The sequence below is a fragment of the Pseudopipra pipra genome, chromosome Z, assembly GCF_036250125.1.
Source record: "Pseudopipra pipra isolate bDixPip1 chromosome Z, bDixPip1.hap1, whole genome shotgun sequence".
Lineage (NCBI taxonomy): Eukaryota > Metazoa > Chordata > Aves > Passeriformes > Pipridae > Pseudopipra > Pseudopipra pipra.
Window position 1 is genome coordinate 46,402,749 of NC_087581.1, and position 18,937 is coordinate 46,421,685.

An 18,937-nucleotide genomic window follows, 5' to 3' on the forward strand; every position below is an offset into this window, starting at 1 on the left:
CTGCTCGGTTAAGCTTCTTGTTTAAAAAAGAAAACTCAGCAGCTGAAAAGTGTAGTCTGCTGTAATATTCCTTCAGGCATGTGTCATAGGAAAATAAATGAGCCTAGTATCATGCCCTGAAGTTTTATTAACACTATTTTGAACCTGAAAGAGAAACTTCAGGTAATACATTCCTTTGTAATCTGTAGTTTGGATACAGCAGACCTTTGTCATTTATTTCGTTACAGTTTTTCTTACTTTTAGCAAGTCCCTGTCATGAACTAGGACACTGTTTACAGTGTTTACACTTTACCCTATACAAAGCAATAGAATTAAAAATAAAATAAAACCAAAAGAAAAGATGGAGAGTCATTATAATGTTTATTAAATTTTACACTCAGAAAAATCAGATGAAAGTTTCTTTGTAGGTAGGAGTGGTAGTATCCTCTGTTACTGCAGTATCTTAGCATTCATAAAACAGTGGCTTCATATAACATTTTACAAAACAGTAGCTTTATAGTTGAAATTTTGTCGTGTTTAGTATTCATCACAGACTAATCCTTTTGTGTCGATCAGAATGGTTAATTACTCTGCATAACAGCACAAGAAGAAAAGTATTGTTTTCCCCATGTTAAATTTTGTATAGACTTTTTTGCCTGAAACACTGTGGCACCCACAGACTTGAGGAACTTGACTTTAAGGAATGCGGTCTTAGTACCAGATACTGCCTTCCTCTGGAAAATCCACTCAGTTAATCTAAGTTATAAATCTCTGGAGCATTATGGCTCATACAAGTTTGTAGAATTTGCAGGAGTGAAAAATCTGAAGCCTTTTTAGTCTGAGGCTTACGTTCCCACTGCTCCCTGAGCTGACCAGACATACCATGGCCGCAGAACAAAGAACAAATTACAGATGGTGCTTCATTGCAGAACTCACTCTGCCTTGCCTGCTCTCTTCACTGATGGTTTGGGCTAGGGCTGTGCATTGTAATTGAAAGTTGAGCATTTGTCTGTTCTTTGCTGGCAATAACCCTTTTGCTGACAAGCAAAAATCCATTTCTAAAGCTGAGCAGCCAAAACTATACTGAAGGTAAAGAAAACAGGAAACAGTTCAAGGAATATGAACTGGGGAAAAAAAAGGAAAACCCATGAGTGACAAAAAGGAAGGTCTAAACTAAGAAGACAAGGATGAACTAAAGAAGGATGAAAACTGGTAGAAGGAGGACCATAAGACTGGATAATCATCTTGGGAATAGAGGGATGTGAGGCCGAGTGTTGTAACGAAGAGTTCACAGCTTGCGCTCAGGCAATCCAGATCCAGATCCAGCTGGCTGAAGCAGAAAGAAATTCCAAAAGTCAAGCAGTAAGTTTTGCTTAGCCATGCCTAAGGGTGAGTCAAGCAGGACCCATTTAAAGTAGAGGAAATAGACTTAGTGGGTAGTCAGTCTCAAATGCTTCTGAATCAGTTGGACATTCTCCTGTGCCAGCTGATTGTGATACCTTTGACAGACTTGGGATGGGAATGCATGATCAGGCACTTCTTCCAGGCATGACAATGGTCTCCTTGAATGACTGCCTTTACCGAGGGATCATTCTTGTTGATCACGTAGGGGTGTATATATATATATATATATTTATATATACATGTGTGTCTGTGTGTGTATCATCTCATAAAGTCTCTAATGGGGTGCCACCTCAAGTTTTGGGAGCAATTTTGAGTGCAGAGAAGAACATATTGCTATTAGAGTGTGTCCAGAGAAGGGTGACCAAGATGGTGAAAGATCTCAAGAACAGACTTACAAGGAGCAGCTGAGGTCACTGGGTTTCTTCATGTTGGAGAAGAACAGCTTCCTCAAAGAGGCAGTGTCTGGGGAGGTGCTCATTTTCTCTCTTTGGTGACCAGCAATAGGACACAAGGAAAGAGAATGAAGCTATGTCAGAAGTTCAGACTGGACATTAGAAAAAGGTTCTCCACTGAGAGGGTGGTCAGTCACTGGAACAGGCTCCCCACAGCACCAATCCTGTCAGAGTTCAAGGAGCTTCTGGACAACACTCTTAGTCATATGGTTTAGTTTTGGGTAGTCCTGCAAGGAGCATGGAGATGGACTCAACAATTATTGTGGACCCTTCCAAACTGAGATACTCTGTGATTCTCTGATTCTGTAAGTATTTATGAGGTTAGAGTGGCTGGTGCATATAAGTATGACAGACTGCAAGAGTGCTGGGTTCTTGTGAAAGGGAGAACCTCAGTGAGACACGTGCTGTGGGTCAGGCACTAGTTCTGACCAGGGCTGTTGGGTAGGAAATAGCTGCTTTTAAGCCAGGGCAGCTCTTTGACAAAGGAGTACTGACTCCTGCAAGCTTCAGGATGTTGGCAGAGACAGAGCAGCATAAAGTTGTTGCCATCCTACTTTTACAGGGATGTGGAATCAAAGTTCTGAGGATGAGGTACTACCATATAGTTCTGGTGTTAGGAAGTCTCAATGTGTTGGCATCCAGAGGTGTTCAGAAATGATGCCCAGCCCTTGATGAAAACAAGGTTTTTCTTCCTCCTAGGCAGAGATTCAGCTGTTTGCAGCTTGGTAGCCGGATGAGTATTTAAAAACTATGAGAGAGTTAAAGATGTGGGACAAACCTATATGTGTAACTAGTTAAACAATGCTGTATCCTCTATCACTAGAAATACATTTAAACAAGTATATGACTTAGCAAAAACATAGCTTATTTTTTTACGTTTTTAAGTTGGAACATGGCAAGTGTCATATTTTATAAATTTTTATACCTGTGATTTGTATAAGGTACCATTTGCCTAGAAATCAGAAACACAATTTAAAAGTGCAAAAGCAACATTTCATTTCTGGTGCTGTTGGTTAAATAAAACTACTGTAAATGTATGGAATGCTTTGGAAAATAAAAATGCTTATCAAAACATGGATCATAGTAACAGTCCAAATACACTGAAATTCTCTAATCTCTAGCTAGGGCAGCTATTCACAGTTCACTGCCTACCTATTGCCACGGGTACTAAAAGATGAATGAATACCAAATAGTAAGACTTAAAAGATGGCAAACCAGATCTTAAACTCTTATTTACTTTCTAAAATATTTTCCATTGCTTCTGAGTAAGTACAGGAAGGAATGTGGAATATGAGGAAAGTGGAGAGTTTTATTCCCTCATGTTTCCCTATTGCAAATGTTAATAAGATGGTGCAGGACATTCCTTACCTATTCAAGAGTTGTCCATGGTACAGGATCTTGTCCTGTATCAAAAATAGCGTGGCCAGCAGGAGCAGGGAAGTGATCCTTCCCCTGTACTCTGCGTTGGTGAGGCCACACCTTGAGTATTGTGTTCAGTTCTGGGCCCCTCAGTTCAGAAAGGATATTGAGGTGCTGGAGCGGGTCCAGAGAAGAGCGACAAGGCTGGTGAAGGGACTGGAGCATAAGTCCTATGGGGAGAGGCTGAGGGAGCTGGGGTTGTTTAGCCTGGAGAAGAGGAGGCTCAGAGGTGACCTCATCACCGTCTATAACTACCTGAAGGGAAGTTCTAGCCAGGTGGGGGTTGGTCTCTTCTCTCAGGCACTCAGCAATAGGACAAGGGGACACGGGCTTAAGCTCCGCCAGGGGAAATTTAAGTTGGATATCAGGAGAAAATTCTTTACAGAGAGAGTGATCAGGCATTGGAATGGGCTGCCCAGAGAGGTGGTGGATTCACCATCCCTGGAGATTTTTAAACGCAGATTGGATGTGGCACTGAGTGCCATGATCTAATAAATGGACTGGATTTGGACCAAGGGTTGGACTCGATGATCTCGGAGGTCTTTTCCAACCCAATCGATTCTATGATTCTATGATTTGTTTTTATATACAGAAGGGGTTTTTTTCATGAGGAATTTGTTAGATAAAACATAGAAGTGTGTTTATGTGCTCTTGAAACATGTCTGGGCTTATAACTGTGAAGTGGTGCTGTACATGCCAGGACATTACAACACAGTCATAGATGCTTATGATACAGTACCTTCCCTTTTCTTTCTGGCAGAAATACTTACTCTGATGCTCTTTGGGGACCTTTTTTTTTTTTTCCCCCCAAGCTATATTTAGATACAAAAAATCACCTTTTTTTCCTAATTTTTCTTATGCTTTTTAAGTAAATATATGATAAACAGCCCTCTGTATTTTACCTTGAAATATTTGTGAACAAACACCGTTCAGTGTTTAGGGAGTGGATGTTGCATCTTAAAGTGGGCTTGTTAAACTGATTGTCCATGTAGGTAGGATAGGTGACTGACTTCCAGACAGACTTTTAATAAAGGAACCAAAGATTGTTTCCACAGATAAAAACCTCATCTTTAAACTACTTTCTGGATTTCTTCTGAGGCTATGGCTTGCCTGATCATCAGTTTTGGGATATGCAAAAATTGGCAAACTGCAGTGTGGGTCCTACTTGGCAATCCAGAAAGATTGACTTTTGAAATTTAAAAAAGATATGACTTTAGAGATTTAAAATGCAGTGTTACAACATTTTAGAAGGTCCTGGTGCAATACAGGAAGAGGCTGTTGAAGGGCTTTATATAACCCACATGACTCATGTTTGGTTTTTGGCAGTCACGTACTACTCATTTATTAAATATCAATTCTATACTATAATTGTTTCTGGACAGTTTGTGGCTTCTTTTACAATATGTAGGTATTACAGCATGAAGCATTTCACGGTATGTGGTCAGTTATTTCTAATCATTAGTTAGTACCTATCAGCTCTGTGACAACACTGGCATTTAGCTGATGTAACCTCTTCTTTAGGGCAGCCCTCCCAGCACTACTTGTTGTAGTTTTTGCTACAGTACCACTGGTCTTTTAACTCTTCCTGTGAGAATCTCTTGTCTACTAAGATCTATTTGAGTCTTGATTGGTCTCTTCAGACCAGCTTGCAGTGCTACTGAGCCAGAGAAAAGTCCTTGATGTGTTGGATTTTGGTAGACTCCAGAGTAAATGCCAATTATCAATTTAATTTAATGTACTAGATTGCATTCATACCACAATTATGCACCATCTCTCTATTGAGAGATCTATCTATTTATCACAAACGTTCTTGAGAAAAAACACATTTGATAGGCTTAATCATCATGTGCTTTCTTTCATTTAGGTAATACTGGAGGATTTTTTTAAATTTCTTTTTTTCTTTCTTACATGGCATTATCTATTTTTAATCTATTTTTTATACAGTCAGCAAGGGGATCGCAAAGTTCTGAAGACTAATTCCTGGTGTTGTTAGGAAGCAAAAGTATTGTTTGTAGCTGGTCATTTTCTTCATTTTCTCGAGGAATTTCTAGGACTACAATTTGACCATAGTCCCAGTATCTACCATTTATAAGTTTGTTACAAGTGGTGGATCAATCTAGCTGAAAAAACTCAATTATGCGCATATACGGGTGGTCACAGAGGATTCTATGAGGCCCTAAAAACAGCATATGGGCCTACATACCAGGTCCAAAGCCCTCTACTCGGCGCTGATGGTCAAACGCTTCTGACAGATAAAAACCTCCATTCTGAATTGGTCTGAACACTTTCAGACTCTTTTCAGTACCAACCGTGTAGTTCAAGACTCAGCAATTCAGTCCATCACACAACAACCGGTGAAATACGAATTGGATACTGCCCCCACTTTAGGAGAAACCCTCAAGGCCATACAGCAGGTGAAAATTGGCAAGGCAGCTGGGGTTGATGGAATTCCACCTGAAGTCTGGAAGCACAGGGGCCTCGCACTCCATGCTAAATTTCATGAGTTTGTGGTGCGCTGTTGGGAAGTAGGCGAACTGCCATCAGACCTTCGTGATGCAGTCATCATCACTTTGTATAAGAAGAAAGGTACTAAATCAGACTGCTCAAATTACCGTGGTATTACTCTGCTCTCCATTGCTGGCAAAATCCTGGCAAGAATATTCTTGAACAGACTAATACCCACTATAGCAGAAGGAATTCTACCTGAAAGCCAGTGTGGTTTCAGAGCCAACAGGAGCACCACAGACATGGTGTTTGTTCTCAGACAACTGCAAGAGAAGTGTAGGGAACAGAACAAAGGGCTCTATGTAACCTTTGTTGACCTTACCAAGGCTTTCGATACTGTGAGCAAAAAAGGTCAATGGCAGATTTTGGAACATTTAGGATGTCCTCCCAAGTTCCTTAAAATGATCATCTCGCTCCATGAGGATCAGCACGGCCAAGTCAGATATGGCAATGCACTTTCTGAGTTCTTTCTAATAATTAGTGGTGTGAAACAAGGCTGTGTTCTCGCACCAACCCTATTCACAGTCTTTTTCAGCATGATGCTCCAAAGGGCCACGGCAGACCTCAATGATCAGGACGGTATCTACATTCGATACCGTACTGATGGAAGCCTATTCAACCTAAGGCGACTGAAGGCCCACACCAAGACCTTAAACCATCTTGTCCGGGAGCTGCTTTATGCTGATGATGCCGCCCTTGTTGCCCACACAGAAGTAGCTCTGCAGCGTTTAACATCCTGCTTTGCAGATGCTGCTGAGCTCTTTGGGCTGGAAGTCAGCTTGAAGAAGACAGAAGTTCTCCGTCAACCAGCACCTCAGGAAGCCTTCCGTCATCCCCATATCACCATTGGCAAATCAGAGCTCAAATCAGTCCAGCAGTTTAATTACCCAGATAGCCTCATCTCCTCGGACGGTAAGATTGACAGAGAGATAGACAACAGGTTAGCTTATAGTGCTTTTGGAAAACTCCATTGTCATAGTTTGAAACTGCCCCCCCCCGAGAGGCTGGGGGGGCTCAGAGGTGATTGGGTGCCAGGACAGTGTTCCCTGGAGAGCCAGTCACCACTCATGTTGTTCGCTTCTGCTCAAAATCATATATCACAGCACCGGAAGCTGTTGGCAAGTTCTGTCTTGGTTGTTTTGCTGTTGGTGTCTGCTGTGTGTAGGTGGACAAGGCCAGGGGGTGGCTGGGCTCCCTCTCTTCCCCTCCAGGGGGGAGAGGGGAGCCCTGCGACCCCCCAGCTCAGCCTTTGGCTGGAATTAGAGTCAGCATTTGGAGTGTGTGCTGTGAAGGAAGAGATTCACAGCACCTGAGGTAAGAGGAGAGAGGCAGGCTTTGTAGCCAAGCCCTCTTCCCCCTCCTTTTCTGCAGTGAAGCTGTAGAGGGGGGCTTTTTCCCCCCTACACTGCATTTAGGCTGGTGGGGGGTTGATTTTAAGGCTCAGCATTGAAGCTGAGCCAAGGGACGGGCCATGGAAGTAGGCCCAGTGCTCGGGAGAAGAGTCCCAGGCGAAACTGGAGATGAGCCAAGAGCTCGGGAGTTGCCTGCCGAAGCTGACCGGGGGCAGCCAAGAAATGACGTGGAGGAACGAAGATTCCAGGATGTGGACGCTTGATAAGCTACACTGCAGCAGCCTACGAACCGAGGTGAGACACCGAGAGGGAGAGATCACCAGCAGCAGAAGAGCAAGGACTCAAAACTATCTTCTTGGACTTCATGAGGAAGAGAGACTACAACAAACAACTGCTGGAACTTGGTGAGGGGGGAGTGTTCAGGAGCCCAGAACAATCCCACAGCAGACTGTGTTACATATCAACCTTAAAGGCTGCTCCTGGACTAAAGTTAAAGGAGGGGCTTGAAAGGACTGACTGATAGTAATGTAATATATATATATATGTATAGTTGCCTTTAGTTTGTATAGTATTTATTTGTGTAAATAAATGTATATATTTCCCCCTTCCCCTACAGAAGCCTCTGGCCTGAAAGTTTCTCTCTGGTGTTAGGATAAATTGTTGAGAAGGGGTGTGGGAAGCCTGGAAATTGGATTTTAGATTTCTAATGTGGCTCAAACTGCCACAGAGTTTGGCAAAATAAACACTTGAAAACACTTGAAGAAAAGTACTAAGATCAGTGTTTACAGAGCCATAGTGCTGTCTACTCTTTTATATGGTTCCGAATCGTGGGTCATCTACTGCCATCACCTGCGACTCCTAGAATGCTTCCATCAACACTGCCTCCGTACAATCCTAAACATCCACTGGTCAGATTATGTGACCAATACATCTGTTCTAGAACAAGCAGCAGTCACAAGTATTGAGGCCATGTTACTGAGAACACAGCTGCACTGGGCAGGGCACGTCTCCAGGATGAAGGACCACCGCCTCCCTAAGATCTTGCTTTATGGTGAACTTGCCATTGGGTGCCACAAGAGAGGAGCCCCGAAGAGAAGATACAGGCACTCCCTGAAAGAACATCTCAGCCTTGGCCATATTGATCACCATAACTGGTCTACTCTGGCCTCCAATTGGGAGGTCTGGAGACACACCATCTATAACGCTGCGGATGCTTTTGAGAACACATGCAGGATCACTCTCAAGGAGAAAAGACAAAGCAAAAGCAATCGTGCCTTGCACAATATACCACCTAAGGAGTCTTTCTGCTGTGCCTTTTGCAACCAGTCTTGTCTATCTCGTATTGGTCTTTTTAGCCACCAGCGCGCTTGTAACAAAGGTGGGTAGAGCCTTCCCCAGATCTTTGTTCGCAAAGCCTAGCCATGACAAGATGCTAAAAAGACAAGAAGATGGGGGCAGCGGAAACCATCTAATGGAATGGAGTGCTCAACCAGCGGAGTATCTAGCAGCCTCATCAGTATTCTATCAAAGCAATTCATTTTGTAAAATACAGTGATGCAACATACCAGTATCATTAGCAGCGATGCACCTTTTGCTTCCAAACTGAGTGTGTGCCATTTAGGTTTATTTCTAATGCTTATTACTAGAGTTAATAGGTAAATGTTATTTTAAAATATGCCCCTGAAATTTAATTATTATTTCAAAGCTGTTTTAATCATGTTTATAGATGCTAAAATGTTATGAATTAAACAATTAAATGAATCATTGCAGCATTGTATAATTAAGACTGACTAAAAGTAAAATTACATTTTAATGGCTCTCTTTTTTTCCCATCAAGGCCAATGGCAAGAGTCCCATTGACGTCAGAAAGTCAGGATTAGGCCTTAATATTATCTGACTTTTTTGTGAGCAACCTCAGTATAAAATGCTCTGTCTTTTTTTTAAGTATAAATGTTCAACTGACTGTTTAGTCACTTATTCAAAGCTTGTAGATGGAAAAATACTTTTGAGTTAACATAAATATTTTTCTCATAATCTAGTAGATCTTATAAGTGTTTCTTCAACCCTGAAAACAGATCATTAAAATATCAATCCTGTTGCCCAAGGTTTGTGTATTTAACTACGTTACTAAAACAGTAACTTTTTTAGTCTGTTTTGAATTACCTAGTGGAACAGCATTAAAGTTACCTGGCTTGCTTTGAGATGCATCCACCTCTGACTCTGTTCCAGTGGCACACGACTGAGTGAAGCTTAATGCCGTTTCAAAGCAACAAGCTGGACTCAGCCATTTTGGGCTCAGCTCAGCTCTTTTAATTGTTGATGGAAGTTTGGATTTGCAAAACTGAAATCACAGTAGAATAATGAGATAAAACCCCAGCAGGGTGAAATTTGTCTCAGGGACATTAAGAATATCAGGCCAAAGGACTGTAGTAAATTGTGGAACTGAGAAGAATAATGAAATTGCTGTTGGGGTTCACATTCCTCCTGACTTTTAATACATGCTCTGACTGTGACTGTAATTATGAATTAGTTGATATTTTTTCAAATCCTGAAACAGAAAAGACAAAAATAACATATTTTATTTAATGAGGTGAAGGAAACCAAATACAGTGTTTGTTTGATGCTGTGTTGCTGTTGTACATCAGTTCCTCTTACATATTTGTATGAGAACTGGAAAAAGAGAAGCTGCTGCTTCTCTAGAAAAAGAAAAGCTGGATTTCTCACTCCATTCTAGAGATCAATTACTGTTTTCCACGTCTAACTAAACACATTCTTAGTGTGTAAGCATTTTATACAAATCAGATCCAACTAGGGAGAATTGAGAAAGATCATATGTTGAATATTGTATGGAGGGTAGTGGTCAAGTTACTGTGTGAGAGTGTAAGAAGTTTTGTTTTGAATTCTGACTCAGGTGGACTTTGAAGTTGTGCTTCCTGTATTATAAACTGTGGAATTTAGAGGGACAAGGAAAAGAAGAGACAATAGAAAGCACCAGTTGCTTCTCTGACAGCTGTATGCAAACGAAAACCAAACCAAAATCACTGACATGTTCACATATGCTTTAGGATGGCTGGAACGTTTGTCTCATCGCTAAATAGAAATATTTATCTCTTATGAATTTTGCAATCTAAACATTGCAGCTATAGCATAATTAACTTGTAAATCTCCTAAGTATCTTATATTTCATCAAAATGTTATTTTGTAATAGCTGAGACTGAAAAAAAAAGAGTGATTTTTTTAAAAAGTTCTACATCTGTGAGAGATTCCTTAAAATGAAACAAGAAATAGAGCTGGGATATTTTTCCCATGAAGTATAATATTAGTGCAGAAAATAGTTCATGTGCTTGTGTTAATGAGATTAAATTTGAGATCAAAATTTATGTTACAAATAGCTTTTTGGTTTCAGAGATCAGTAACTCAGTCAGTAAACTCACAGGCATAGTAAGTGTATCTTAGACAGGAGAGCGGTCAACGGGAATAAGAGTGATTTGTTCAGTTCATTATTCCATGTGCATCTCACAGCAGACAAAAAAACCCCAAGATACAGTCCAGAATGAAAAAGAAATTTGAAAGAGCACTCTAGTGTAATTGTAATTTAACATTATTTTATTTTATCTCCTCTATTTCAGTGGAATCAAAGTTTTAATAACACTGGTGAAGGTATCCATAAAAGCTCTTAAATCTGGGCAATTTGACTAACAGATTTTACATATTGTGCATTTAATAATGAGCAAAGTAGCTAGGCCAATAATAAACGAGTACAATATAGACAAAAGAGAACACTGATTTAAGTTTGTTGTGTCAAATGCAGCAAAATACTCTGTTTATAGCATGTCAGGAATGGCTTTACAATTAGCACTAATTACTGAGCAAAAAATCAAAACAGCAGCTTTAAGGAAGGACACTTTTCAGTGCAAGATCAAAGCTGTGTCTCTACAGAATAGCAAAGCTGTTTAATTGCACTGAAGTGCTAATTGGATTTTGAGGTGCTTTCATGTGTTTCCCTCATTTAGCCAGTCATCCCTGACCAAATCCACCTAAGAAGAGATTATGAGTTTTAAAACTCTTGTCTGCACAGTTGCAACTGGGGGTACCTGTGTAAAAGCAGTAGTACCTTATTTTTATGTAAATTGAGGTCTTTCAGGTCAGGTTACTAGGCTTGCAGGAATGAATAAATAAGGAGCAAAGCACCCCCACGCTATGTGGTAAACAGTTACTGAGTTGTCTTCTTCATATCAGCAGAAGAAAACAGAAAACAGAAAAGCTACAGCTAACCCCCTTTTTTGTTACTTAATTCATCTGTACACAGTATTTAAAGAGAGCTTTTGATGCCTGAAGAAAGTCTCGTCTTCAGAGGCTTTATCTGTGCTCTGCATTTTTGTTAATTAAAAAGAATTATTTCCTTTTAATATTTTTTAGGGAAAATTTGCAGTCTTTTCCTAACTTTTTTAATAATTTAATTTGTGTTTTTCATATTTGTGAAAATTACTGCAATAATTTTTTCACTAGCCTTATTTATGACTTTTAATTAACATCTTACACATTTATAAAAGCACAGAAAGTCAAGACAGTGGTGACAGTTGATAAAACCCATGCAGTTTCAAAAAAGCTGTCATTTGTCAGTAGTTGAACTGTGTCAAATGCTCATAAACCATAATCCCTCGAGGCAAAATGCAGAGGCTGTCTCTTCCTACCAAGATTTATTCTGTGTTCCCAAGAGTATTACACCTTCCTCCTCCAGATGCTTAGACAACTTGCTCTCATCCAGTCAAAACCATAGTGAGATCTTGAGGAAGCAGGATTTTAGGTTGTCTTCCTCCTTTCCATCCAGAGCCCCTGGATGAGTCCACTGGGTTTTTTACTTCCTTAGGATGAATTTATCTTTTCAGTTAATTAATCATAGAGACTTGGACCCTTTGTGTGTGCAGTGGAGTAACTGTGGGAAGGTAGGGTGGGGTGATCAGTAGTCTGGAGCTTTGAAATGAGGTGCAGGAAGGAACTTGGGTGCAAACCAACTGGGTGCTTGCAACATCTGCATTTTGAGACCCTGTACTGGAAGGACTGAAAATTTATGGAGTCAGAAGAGTGAATAGAAATCATCATGGTTCTGTGACTTGTAGATTAGAGGAAAATATTTCAGTTTAGTGAAATACTTCCCTCATAAATTTTTGCATTTTACAGTAAACATGCAATTTATATTAAACATACACTGATATACTATCATGTAGATGCAGTTTTTCCTTCGAACTATGAGATTTACTACTGCTGTTGGTTACTTGCTAAACTGTAGGGTTTACTGTCACTCTGGTAGTTGTTTGAAATTGAAGGACTCCATTGAGCAAATATCTTTGACATATCCTCATGCTATACACTTGACATTTTATTGTGATTAAGGTCTTTCACCCGAGGCTCCCATAATTTAAGAGGCAACTTAAGCAGCAGGTCTGCCATGCTGATATCAAGGTATGGCTTTTTTCTTTCAGAGCATTGCAATAGAAAATATTTTTGAATGGTAATTTGAATATATGCTTGACTTTAAGGGAACATGTGGTTTCCTTGAAACCATTTTTTATGAAGTTTTTGAATTGAGTTTGAATTTGAGAAACATTTATTTATTTAGTTCATTTTTATTGCTCTCAAACAAAAAGCTGCTGTGCTAATTAAATGTGAGAATTTCAGGTCCTTAAGTATATAATTCGCTTACCAGACCAGACCAATAGGCCAATAAATCTTGGATCTAAGTATAAATAGGATCACATGCTTTACAGGAATATAAAAAGGAAATAACATGTCCATAGAGGGAGACTAATTCTAAGCCCAGCCTACTACCAGTAAGGTTATAGCATTTTCTAAGAAGTTGTGACATGAGGAAGTAAATGCTATACTGTATTGTTAACATAGTCCAATTGTTTATTCAAGAATTTTTAGTTTTGTGTTAATTACATATTTTATATTTATAATGAAAAGTAAATAATGTCACTGCTTACTCTTTTGAAAGTACTTAACATAGTATTTAGAGTATGCACTGTAGCTGTGTAAATGGTGCTGTTACTAAATTTACCATTTCATTACTTTTTTATTTTATTTTATCAGCCTGCAGTTGCTGCTACCCTGCATTAATAGGAAGCTGTTTTAGTGTTATAGTCTTGGTTTTACTACAATGTTCATTACTAACTGTACATTCTGTGCTTTTTACTATTCTTTCAGCTTTTAGATAAAAAATGCTCCAGATACATGCAAATCTAAATTTGACAGTATAACGCGTACCCCTACTGCATGCTGTATGGATATGTTTATCTTTTTTAAGTGTTAGAACTGTTACTTATCCAAAAATCAAGTGTCATGAAAACAGTCATTTCACTATACGCTTTCAAGAAAAAGAATTGTCCTTTTTGCTTTTTTTTTTTACTGTTGAATTATTCCCTTTTTAATAAAAAAGTCTTATACTGGCTTAGCTCATGGCCTTTTCTCAGTTGAGACTGGCAGCAGTTAAGAACCTGTAATTTAATGAGTTAAGAGTAATTGTTAAATAACTTTAAAGTGGAATTGAAAAATCTCAGCATTAATAAGAGATAATCTCACACACAGCTGGGACAGTAGAGATACATTTTATATTTAATGCTTGTTCTGCTCTTTCACGTACAAATAGGTAGTGTTTTGTTACTTCAGAATACATGCTTTCCACCACAGCTTTTATGTCTACTAATGTGTTGGAGTTTATTCACTGTTAGTGCCTGGGTTCAGTCAGAAACTGTGTCCTTGTATGACCTTGGTCATTGGCATTTTCATCCTTCTTTGGTGTTCGAAAACATATTTTTAAAGGAAACTTGAAAAGCACCAGCTTAACTGGAGCTATAGTGTTTGGGAAAAATTCTTTCTAAAGTCTGTAAAAAAAAGTTAACTCAATTTGCATTAAAAGTCTGAAGTGTTACACTCCTTTATGCTTTTCTCTTTCTCAAATGATCCTGTTTTTCACAGTGTCTATGTGAACATCATTACCATATTGCTCTCAACACTTCAAATCCTGCCAGGGTCTAAGCATAGAGACATACAATGGAGGATAAGGGTGCTTTGCAACTCGTAGGAACACTCTTTGTTTGAAAGGCCCTGAGGATGAGCATCTACTTTCTTGTTTTAGTTCCATGAGGTCACGGTCCTTCTCAGTTTTCACATTCTCATCCTATGTGCTAAAAAACTGGAAGTGATTGGAAGGCCAGGCCATTCTTAGCATTCCTAAACAGTTTTTTATTCTGAAGAAATTAAAGTTGGCTATTTTTTATATAGAGAGAGAAAGATATAACTATTTTCAGTGGGTTTTGAATCTGAATGTATCACAGAATTGAATAGTTTGGATTGGAAGGGACCTTAAACACCACCTAGTTCTATCCTCCCTCCCACCATAGGCGGGGGCACCTTCCACTAGATTAGGTTGTTCAGAGCCCCATCCAGCCTGGCCTTGAACACTGCCAGGGATGAGGCATCCACAGCTTCTCTGGGAACCTGTTCCAGTTGGAACCTCACCACTCTCACCACTACCCTTGAATTTTCAAGCAGTTCATATGACTCTAGAAGAGTAGTTTTGTAAGAGTAGGTCTAGAGGAAACTAAGAGTACAGATCTGAATATTATCTTCAGAAAATTAAACTCACTTTCCACAAAAGCTACAGATAATGCTCTATCACTATGAGGCAAATTTTTTTGTTTAAAATAATAAATTACAGTTTTCTGCCAAGTTGGAGCATTTTTCATGGAGAAGGGCCGTTGGTGACACTTTCTAAAGTGCCGCAACATTTTACTAATTTAAAAAAGTCTGCCTCAGATCGATTGCGACCTTATCAATAGGATACTCTCATTCATCTCCTAAGCAGGCTGCTGTTGCATTGCACACTAATAGCTTTCAGCCACAGTTACTCCTTTTAGGAGATTCAACACTTTGTAATGCTTTCAAATGAGCTTTAGAGAAGGTGAAGCACTGTTGGTGGCTTGCTTCAAGACAGTGCTTTTCACTATCACATTCCCGAATTGTAACTTGCTAAAATGTAACTTATTAAATTGTAAATTACATGAAAGTAAAGTGTTTTCTTTGGGATGGGTAAGAAAAATATGGTAAATTTCTGCTATTTTTTTTCTATGCAATAGTTGATACTACCAATAACATATTTACTTCAAATAGTTTTTCTAGTTGTAGATGATAGTACAGTCTACAGCTGTGACTGTTTGACACTCTTCATTAAACATCCGTTTTCAATTTCTTCACCTTTGGGATTAATTTCTCCATAGAAGATGTATGTTTCAGTTTAACCTTCTGAAATATATTTATTCAAGCAGTTCAACAGTTTTCAAGAATTAAATTGTTTTGTCCACGTTAATCATTAATAAAATAATTTCATTGAGTAGCTGTCATGACTTTGAAATGAATTGAAGTCTGAAGTCAAGGTAATGCTGGTATAATTGCTCTCCATGTATAAATTCATCCATGTATGGCTGAATTATAGACTTCAAAAAATCTGCTTGCATGTATTCAGAGAATACTTATCAGAGATTGACATTACTTGGTCTGTAGTGGGTATTATGTATCCCTTAACAGTTCTTCATCTAAATTGTCTTGAAAGATGGAACATGTTGTGGCACAAGCCTTTAGGGACTCTCAGCTGTTAATGGCAACTGGAAAGTAACCAACCATTTGCCCAGTGGGGGAAAGCCAGCAAAGAAATTATTTCCTAGGCACCTTGCACTCCTCCATCCAGCATTCTGGATCATGGCAAGCCAAAAGGAAGGCAATTATTAAGGAGGGGTAAGAATGATCAGAGAGGTTCAAAGTGGAGGTCAAGAGATGAATGCAAACAAATGCTGGAAGAAAAGTAGAAGGTGGCTGCTGAAAACCAGTGGGTTACTGGAAATGGGAGGAGGATAAAATCAAAGTGAAGGGGAGAAAGAAAGAGGCAACAGTTTGAAGGCTAAGGAGGAAAGGGCAGAAGATGCTGGGAGATAAGAATCAGGAGCTGGTCAAAGAAGTAGGGGAAAAACATGAGCTAGAAACATCCAGAAAAGAGCAGGGAGATCAGAGCAAGTGAGTTTATGCTCATTAGAGCATATTCCTCCAGAATCCAGAGATTTTGTGTCAGCTTAGTCTCAAGAAGGAGAATGAGGATGTTGCATGTTTGTATGAGAGCCATTGAAGGTAGTTATGGATTTTTTAATTTTATAGTCTTGCAAATCTTTAAAACAAATATATGGGCAAAAAGGGTATTTAACATTAGGATTCCAAGTGCTTATTAAGATCAATGCACCAGCAAGGAAAGTTCTGAATTATTAGTTGCCTCATTTTGTGTACATTGCGCGATAGGTTTTAAATATCTGTTGCATAATGCTTTTCATTCTCTCATTTGAACAGGAAGAGTTGTGTAGTGGGGACACATTGGGGCTGCAGTGAGACTGTTGTCTGTAGTACATCTGCTTCATTTATTGCAGAAGCTGGAAAATATGTAGTGGATGAATTGGAGACTGTAGAAGAAAGCATAGTGTCATGCTAACACAGCCAAGTGCTCTGCCAGAGAACTGAATTGCTGCATGCGTCTGCCAGAGGCTTCTTGTGTGATGCTGACCAAGGAATCTGTGTTCCAGTGTATCAACCTGCTATATTTAGGATGCGTAGGTGAAGTCAGGATGCTCTCATGAGGTTTGGTGAAGACTTCTGTTGCCAGGCGTTTTGACATTGTGTGGTGGTTTTGATGGTTTCAGCCCCCTGTCCATCTCTGGCTTTAATCTGCATCTCAGTTTGTAAAACTGTGATGATAATACAATTCAGTCTAGCTCATGATATGGTTATAGACATACCATCAAATCACAGTTTTTGTAAACTACAAAGATACAGTAGTTGTGCCACCATATCCTTGGGTTGTAAGTGTAAAAGTATATTGTGTGCAAAAATAACAGTACATTTTGAGGTTAGTAAGAAATGTTAAATTGATTCTTGTTCAGTGGCGAGCAATCTATTCCACATGTTCAATGTGACAGGGGTTTGCTGGGATCTCATGCTTAATTACCATTCTGTCATCATCACATACTGGCATGAAGGATGAAATTAAGGTGAGCATCTAACCTCAGTACTAGTTTTGTCTAACTTTTATGTGTTCGGATTCACAGTGTTCCTTATCACTCTGTGTTTGCTTGCACATTTTCATCTGGTTTTTCCTTCCTACTGAAGGGTAAAACATAAACATCCTTATTTTTTAGGTTTTCAACTAATTTCAGATAAGTCTCAGGTATTTTAAGTTCCAAATTTCATGAAAAAAATCTTTTAAGTAAAAGACAGAAACACCAGTAGTTGACACAGTTAGCAAAATATCCAAAATGCCATATGTCAGTTTTTATTAGATGTCCAAAGATCCAGGTAAAAAAGATGAACTATGAATGCTTTAATTGTTAGAGTGAGTTCTGTATTAGATGTCAGAGTACTTCATCCTCAGTGAGCATTTCTTTTCTGATTGACTTCTTTATTCCTTGGTTGCTTTTCCTGCTTATGTTGGTTCTTTTTATATATAAAATATTAGAGGTTTCCCTCTAAAGTCTTAATGTAATGCAATTAAAAACTCAATCAGCAACAGCATAAATCCTTTGGAAAGCAGGCTTCATTAATTCATAAGATACTGTAGCTAGTTCTTGTGTCTTTCCTTTTTTTTCTTTTAATTACTGTGATTTTAAAATAATTTGGGAGAAACTACGAAACCCTTTTATAGTAACAGGTTGTGCCACTGCAAGAACGCAGAGTTCTGTAGTGCAGACCATGATCTAAAGCCAGCAGATCCCATCATCATGCACATTCCATCTGCACTGTAGGACTCCTAAAGGCTGAGTCTGATTCTACCACCAAACTCTCCCGTCTCTTACCATGTCTGACAGTACATTTTGTGCTTTATTGCTTCTAAAACCACTACTGCTGACAAAGTTTCTATTTCCCATACAGTGTCCTCTGTATATAGCTGGGTTCTGGGGCTGCAGCCTGGTGTGTTTGGCACAGTATAATACCAAACCATACAAACTTGCAATATTTGAAAGCATTTATCTTTGTTTATTGAAGAAGTTTTTTTGAATTTGTTACTCTGTGTGTAAGGCATGCCTTCCCTACTTGGGGTAATGCTGTTGTCATGATGCTGTCTTCCCCATTCACGCTGAGCTGCACAAGAGCAGACTTTAATCTGCTGTGTTGCTGCACTGTTTATTGCAGTACCATGAGTGACTGTAAAATCTCTAGCAGCAAACTGGGGAATCTACTTATATTAGGCATTGTTTAAAAACAGAACAAAAAGGTCCCCATGGTCCTTGCCCTTCAGAGCTCATGCTCCACGTATAAAACTGGAGACTAACGGTAAATAAAATGAAACTGGAAAATACAAAGAATCAGTGAGGTCAGCGTGAAAGACAACGGTCTCAGCATGCCAGTGGTATGAGACTGATGGTAATTTTTGATAATCTGTGATACATATCATTTTAAACCAGCAAGTTACTGGAGTCTGAAGGATAAGAGATTTTAAGAGAAGACTGGCATTTTTATTACATGGGTAACTTGCAGTTTCTGTAGGCTGGTACCTATTTAAAGTTATTTCAGAGCACTTTTTCCCAAGTAGCTGTTCCTGAGGGATTGTGTGTATGATACAGAATATGCTGTATTAGTTCTTTTATAAATTATGAGGCCTTTCCACTCAAATTCGGAAAGTTTCCTGTGTATTACTTAAACTGTCTCCCCCTTTAGAGATTTCTGCCACTCATGTTATTGGTTGGGATTTTTCAGCATGCTCAGTTTAGATAGCCTTTTCTTTTAACAATG

General features: G+C 39.1%; 1 protein-coding gene across 2 annotated transcripts in view; it reads left to right on the forward strand.

Moving 5' to 3' along the window:
* The window catches only part of FBXL17 (F-box and leucine rich repeat protein 17), a 289,546-nt gene that overhangs the window by 212,376 nt on the left and 58,233 nt on the right, over positions 1-18,937 (forward strand). The window lies entirely within an intron of this gene.